Below are 7,736 nucleotides of genomic sequence, written 5' to 3' on the forward strand. Positions count from 1 at the left end.
GCAAGAAACCAGAGCAGCTGGATTTGAATTCCCCTCTGCCCCCAGGAGGTGTTAAAAAGAACTTGAAAGAACTGGGCCGGAAAGTGAATTCTTGAAGCATTAAATACGTAGGTGAATGTTAGTGGGGACATTATGTTTTGTTTGTTTATTGAGTTTCCACTTTAAGATACAAGGGGAATTGTGTGTATAATTTACAGGAGAGGGAGAGAAGCCTGCCGTTTATTTTTAGCAGCTGAATTAAAAAGAAAAAAAAAACAACAAACCAACAATCCTGATTTTAATTCTTGTTAGCAAACCTAGCTGTGTACTCCACTTGCAGATTTTTGGCCCGGAGATAAGCCAGAGCATATAAAAGTGAGAGGCAGTAATACACATAGCTGGGGGGTTGGGGATTTAACTCAGTGGTAGAGCGCTTGCCTACCAAGCCCAAGGCCCTGGGGGGTTGGGTCCCCAGCTCCGAAAAAAAAAAAAAAACAAAAAAAACAAAGAAACAAAACAAAACAAAACAAACAAACAAACAAAAACCCCACATAGCTGGCACTGTCTATCTTACTGCTTTTTTTCTCCTTATACATCTTTAAAAACATACTACTTTTTTGGGGGGGGGAGATGGCTTAGTTCTTAAAATTATCGCGAGGGAGGAGGAACCAGATCCGGAGGAAGGAAGCTTTTTTTTTTTTTTCTTTTTTTTTTTTTTTTTTTCCAGAGACCTGGGGATCGAACCAGGACCTTGCCTTCCTAGGCAAGACCGCTGAGCTAAATCCCAAGGACAGCTTTTGAAAAAGGACCTGACCGTGACACCAATGCCCCTCACAAAGAATTTCGGGGCGCCAGAGAGACAGAATTGAAATTGTCTTAAGCAGTTTTTAATCATGCCAGGGAATCAACCCGGGACTCCCAGGAAGCTTCATCAGCAGAAATGCACATTTGTGTGTGTGTGTGTGTGTGTGTGTGTGTGTGTGTGTGTGTGTGTGTGTGTGTGACTTAAAAACGCCCTTCCTAGAGACTTGAGTCTGAGTGGGGATTCGCACCTCTCTTTCAGCTGTGACTGATCTCACGCACGTTCGGAATTTTTATCTCTGAGATGCGTGAACTTTGCAGCCCAAGTCAGCACACTTCCCTCGCTGATTTGCGTCCGAATGAAAGCTGTTAAGCTTGAAACCTCAGAAGGCAGAACGGAGCTGACAGCTGAAATCGGTCCACACCCAAAGCTGAGGCTGCCCAAGAGACAGCTGAGGTCCCAGACCAGCTTGAAAAACCAATGTCCACAAAAGGAGGCGAGAAACCAACATCCCCTTCCCCCCTATCGCTTTAGCGCCATCTCGGAAAACCATGGGAACGCAAGACGCCAGGTAACGAATACGTTCGGGCTTCATTTTCAGAGTTTCCAGGGTGGAGACTCCAGCCCAGCCTGAAAACAATAAGAACAAAAATAGCTGTGTACTGCGGCAGGGCGGGTAACCATATTGTACTCAACGGGAGGTTATTAATTTCGCAGTTTTCACAGATAAGTTTAAACATAGGAACATGTCACAAATAAGCCCCAATCTCAGGGAGGCTACCCCAGCTGGGATTTCACAGTCTGCAGTTTTTAAATTCAGCCGAGTCCCCAAGGGCCAATCAATATTGGTGACAATTATTCTTAGCACAGGGCCCAAATGCAGTGGGTGTGTTTTCGTCCCTGGTATCAAGGTGGGATTGTGTGATAGAGAAATAAGCGAATTCCCCAGGGGCTGGCGGTGGCTCCCGACAGCTGCCGTGAGTCCGCTGTGGGTCTCTTTGGCCTGTTTCTCCAGAATAGGCCCATAATGACCCCATTATTTTAACCCTTAAACACGAGCAATGTTTGATAGCTAGCTAGAAAAAGCCCAGTGTCAAACAAAGAGAGCATGGGGAAAATACATAAACAAGCCAGACCAGACCATCTCGAGGCATTGCATATACACAGGGTTTATTTACTCGCTCTGGTTTCCAAGTCACAGCCTCTCAGGGCCCAGTCCTGGGGACACAGGTATGTCCTCACGAGGCAGAGTCCCTCTACATTCTAGGGGAGGGAATATAAATATTTTTTTCTCCAGTTATTTATTTTCTTCTTTTGGTTTATGCAAACGGTTCCATTTTTTTCCCCTTTGAAAAGTTTTGCTTAAACATTTGTTTATTTTTGAGGGAGTTGACAGGGGATAAGGAATAGAAAATAAGAGGTGAATTGGAGCTCAAAACAACAGGTCAAGATCGTTTACTTGTGGAGCTCAGGTTTAAGTGAGTTGGCCGTAACTTTGAGGCCACACCGACAAGCTGGAGCTAGCCAGGGGAAGATGTCTGCGCTTCCTGGTCCTCAATGGAGAGTGTCTTTTTGTCTTTCTCTGGAACCTAATTCTGGCTTCCCAGAATCTACTTTCACATCCCACTAATTAGTTGTTTAAAATGTCGGATTGCCAGAGAGCCAAAGTCATCTAGTGCTGTTTTACAGCATTGAATAACAAAACGGAGCTGGTCAGTACTGCGTGCTCGGTTTCTGTACTGCGTGCTCGGTTTCTGTACTGCGTGCTCGGTTTCTGTACTGTGTGCTCCCGTTTTTGTCTGTGTTTTCCTGCTGCCAGTTTTCTGAAACAAATGCCACAGAAAGGGAAGGTTCTAGAAAGTCTCCAATAAAAACACTAGGCCCTTGGATTTGTTAGCCAACCATTCAGCAGCCATTTTGGAATTAGGATTTTGTGTGTGTGTGTGTGCGTGTGTGTGTGTGTGTGTGTGTGTGTGTGTGCGTGAGAGAGAGAGAGAGAGAGAGAGAGAGAGACAGAGAGAGAGAGAGAGGTGAGGGAGAGTCTACTTTGATAGGAAAGCTAGAATGTCCTGAGGGAAAACAGTAGAAGATTTTTCAGGTTATAAAAACCAGTTTACTTCTTTGCAAGTTTCAGGTTCCCATGGATCCTGCCCAAGAACAGTGAACAGAACCGACTTGAGATGGTATTTAACTGTGTCTTGATTTCCACCTAGCCTGGAGCCCAGTGTTGGGGCACACATCCCTAGCCTCAGCTCTCCAGGAGGCTGAGGCAGGGGGAATCAAGAGTTTGAAGTCAGTCCGAGATACACAATGAGTCCAAGACCAGACTGCCTGAGCTACAAAGCAACATCCTCTCTTCAGAATGGGGGATGGGGGATGGGGGATGGATAGGGGGAGGGGGCTCTTCAGATAACTGTGGCAGCTGTGTAAACCTCTCACTCTGAGTTCAATCCCTGGATCTGAAATAAAAACCCAGAAGCACACCTGTAACCCCAGCTCTCTGACCCCGAGGGATGAGGCAGAAAGAGAACTGGGCTTGAAGGCCAGCTAGCCTGGGGTCTGGAGCCCGGAGCAAGGGAGACGCTGCCTTTAAAAAGGAGACATGGACTCCCGCAGTTGTTTTCTGACCTCCACATTGGAGCTGTGGCATGCAGGTGTCCACAAACACGTACTCACAATAAACGGATAAATGAATAAGTAAATAAGTAAATAAATAAATAAGTTGAGGAAACAGGGAGGTGGCTCAGTTGGTAAAGCGTTTGCTTTGCAAGCTCAGGGAACTGGAGCTCAGTCCCCGGAACACACTCTAAGAAGCAGAAGCTGAGGAGGCAGAGGCGGGAGGGGCCTTGGGGATCTGTGCCCACCCGGGCTGGCCTACTCAGTAATGTCCAAGCCAGGGAGAGACCTTGCTTTACAAAGCAAGGAGGCAGGCTCCTGGGGACAATCAGGGTCATCCTCTAACCTCCACATTCACGCACATGTGCATGAACAACCAACCACACATGCCCACAAGACACACCCGAGCACACGTGCACACACAAGCACGCATGCACACCCACAAGGGAGAAGGAGGCCTGCATGTTGGGTTGTTCAGTTACGGTTCTGCACTGCCTCGCACTCACAATGTTTTACATTTCTTTGACACCGTGACTTGAAGTTGCCTGGTATTGGTGGTTGAGTGTCCGTCAGCATTTACCAGCTTACAACCACTTTCCTCTGTCTTAAAGGTGAGTGAAGACAGGTAGGCTCCTGATAGCCATGGTGACTTGTGGTTAATATCATTACGCTTCTGGTTTGGATTATGGCTGCTAATTAGCTTCTGTCCTTAACTTTTTTCCAATTAAAGCACCAAGTGCTTGGTGCTAAACACCTGGGCAGATTACCTAATTAGATGAGAGAAACATACACAGTCATCCACAGGTAATTATTTTAACTTGTGCGCTTTGCCTCTGGCAAAGCGCGAGAGGAAATTGTAGAGTTTCTGCCTCAGTGGTTCTAGCTCCTGGGTGAGGAAGCTGGTGCCAGCCTTCTATCTGGGGCCCAGCCCTTTCCATATGTTAATTTGTGCAGAAGGTAATGACCGTCTTTTCTCCCCTCTGGAGAGAAGAGAAAACATACAGGCCATTTGGCCCTGCTCTGCCTTCCAAAGCTCCTCCCAGAGGCCAGTAGAGCTCAGTGCTTTCCTTCGAGAGCCTCACTGCCCACCGTACTCTCGGCTCTGAGACTATGACCAAACTCTTCATCTGATGTCAAATACTGACAATGAGCAAATGCCCTTCTACCTAGCTTCCAGCTCAGCTAGATGGAGGGAGGACAGCCTGTCAGCAACACATACACATGTGTGCAGAAGCCATGGAGTGATACCAGCTGTGAAAGAGAGCCCGGTCACAAACACAGCATCCCCAGTGAGTGGTACCCACTGTAGAGAGGAGAAGTTGAAGCTCAGACTGGTCAACAGCTGGGCCATTCTCAATCTCCCACGTGGCCCGTATACCTGTGTTCCTTCTCTTCATGGTTATCACAGTGACTTTGAGACAGATAAATACCAGAGACACAGGAAGGCTGGCATGATTGACATGGAAGTGTAGATCTTAGGGCCCAGCACCTAGTGGAGAACACATGAGTAACATCCAAGGGTGTGGTCAAAGGAGGGACACAAAGCTGACTGGAGACAGCTCAGTGTTGGCAGTGGTGGTGCCCTGCTTTGGACTCAGTTCAGGGTTCTTCAGGGATGTAGACCTGGGTCGGTCAATGGGAAACAGACCTTGGGACATTTGGTGAAGCTCTGAAACAGATCCCTCAGACAGATATGGCTCAACAAATTATCCTAAGTTGAACAATATATTTTAGCAACACTTAGCTTTGAACCTGAACACACATATATAATAAAATAATATATAACATATATAGTGTTTGAGACAAGGTCTTGCTATGCAGCCTTGACTGGCTTGGAACTTGAGGGTCTCAAACATGGAGATCTGCCTGCCCCTCTGCCCTGGGGCAGAGGGTAAAGTGGAAGCCAGTACACCTGCCAAGATGCCCATTCTTCATCACCACCACTGAGCTACTCAATTACAGCCATTTTGTCAAAGAGAAACCATGTTTCTATCCTGCTCTAACTTGAGTTTTTGTGTCCCTTCTGAGGTTTTCATTGAAATGTCATCATCTCAGTGTAACAGTACTGGAAACTCTGGCTACACAAATAACACAAGTGGGGAGCTTCTTGGAGAGGGTTGGGCACCCAAGCTGAACACTTGAAGCAGGGACTTTGTCCCCTTCGACCTCTGCCTTTTGTCACTTGAGGACATGTTATTCCTTCCTCCTTAGGAAACAGCATGTGGTATGTTGATCTTGGAAGAAGAGAGACCAAGCCCTAGTGGGTGGACGCCTTGATCACAGACTGTTCAGCCTCCAGAACTATGGAGAATAAATATATGTCGTTTATACTCTGCTCAGCCTCAGGTCGTTTGCTATAGCAGAACAATATCCTCCACGGTGTTTCTTTCCCTGACAACAGCCGCTTTACAGATTCCCCACGTTCTACACTGGAAGGGGAGGCTACAGGGGGCGGGGGGAGGAGGATAGTGGTGACTCCAGACTGTTTCCTTGGCAATGCCAAAAATAACTGTCTATATTAATGTAAATGCACAGTCTGTACACTGTAAACACAAGATGTAGGTGGCTGATGCCAGTGTGTTTGTTTTATAGGGACCTCTTTAATATTTTTATCTTACCTCACACAAGGGGATAATGTTCCTTCCCTACCCAGAAGCCACAGAAGACCACACACAAAGCCCAGGAGCCTCCTTTCCGGGTATTAGACCAGAAGTCACCTCAGAGATTCTGAAAGCACTGTAGGCTATCGCTGCTGCTCTTGGTTGAACTTGCAGGTAAGACTCTACTGCTAAAGTCACCACACACCTCGGTCACAGGACTCAGAGAGATCAAGCTGTACTGACTTGGGTGTCTCCTCTCTGATGACTGGCTTTCATAGTGTTATAAGGTGTTCTGAAAACTTCTGGGGAAGGAAGGTTACCAACGGTCCTGTCCAGCTGTAAATCCTGCTGATTACAACAATGCCAGGGAGCAAATGCTACAATAGTGGCAACAGTATCTTCTATGTAACCAACAGAATGTCAGTGTGTAACAGTGTGAGACCTGCCAATAGGAGGGAACTCATTTCTGGTATTGCAATTTCTGGTACTACCTCAAGACCCATGGCTGGAGAGAGCACATATCCTGGAGGAGAACACACAACTATCATTTTACTAAATTGATACAACACCCAACTGCCTCCTTTACCACCTTTTCCTTACACATAGATAAGCCTAGGTCTTATCCTGTATCCATGAAGTAAACAGACTAATGTAGAGGGCCACGACTGTTCAAACCCTCAGACTACCTGACTGTCGAGTGTCTATCCCCAAAGGGGACATCTAGAACCAACCTCTATACCTGAGGCTCAGGACCACACTGGAAAGATTGCAGGAGCCAGAGACTCAGGAGGAGTGCTGCTATACATTTCGGGCAATGACGGGGGCATGGCAGCCATGCTCTCCATGCTCTCCCAACAGCTGCAGTTATCTGCACAAGACCTGAATAAAACCATGCCAGTCAACAACGCCAACATGGGTCAGGGAAGTCCTCACAAGACCTCAGATGAACTGAGGAGTCTCCCTGGCAGCTAGGTTGGGCCTTGGAGGTGTTTGGGTGAGGTTACCATGGCATAGGAAAGAATTTAGTGAGCTTTATTGCTGGTTCTTTGGATAATAAAACCTTGGGGCTTCCCAACAATCCGATCTTTGTTATTCTTGAACTGCTTAGATGCCCCACATTTTATTTTAAGGATGAAATGACCTAGGATAGGAGTTGCTCACCCAATAGACCAGCTCTGGGATCAAAGGATCAGGGTTTTGTGGCAGCTTGCCCTATGAAGTCCTGAGGATGCTTGAGAGCTCAGTCACATGGCCAATGATGCAATTCATCACGTCACTGGAAGGAAACCGTGGGCCCCAGGACTTAGGGAGTTTCTGGTCTGTGGTCATATTGATGTGCCTGAAGGTGACGTACCTGGAGTTTGTGGCAAAAGGGCACCAAAGTTCTGCCTTTTGCACATGTGACGTCATGATGTTTGACCCTTGCTACTGCTCATGGGAACCTTGAATATACAGTCAGCCAGTAAGAGGGGCAGGCGTTTGGTATCTGCAGTCTGGTGGAAGACCGAGCCTTTCACGTGGTCTGGGCTCAGTTTGGTGGCAAGTGTTGCAGGACACCAGTTGGTATCAGGAAGCTCTCTCTCTCTCTCTCTCTCTCTCTCTCTCTCTCTCTCTCACACACACACACACACACACACACACACACACACACACACACAAACACATACAAACACACACAAGACAAAAAACACCCCCCCAAACCCCAAAAACCCCATCCAAGTCACATGCCTCTAAATTCC

Source organism: Rattus rattus, chromosome 4, assembly GCF_011064425.1.
Source record: "Rattus rattus isolate New Zealand chromosome 4, Rrattus_CSIRO_v1, whole genome shotgun sequence".
In the NCBI taxonomy this organism is placed as follows: Eukaryota; Metazoa; Chordata; class Mammalia; order Rodentia; family Muridae; genus Rattus; species Rattus rattus.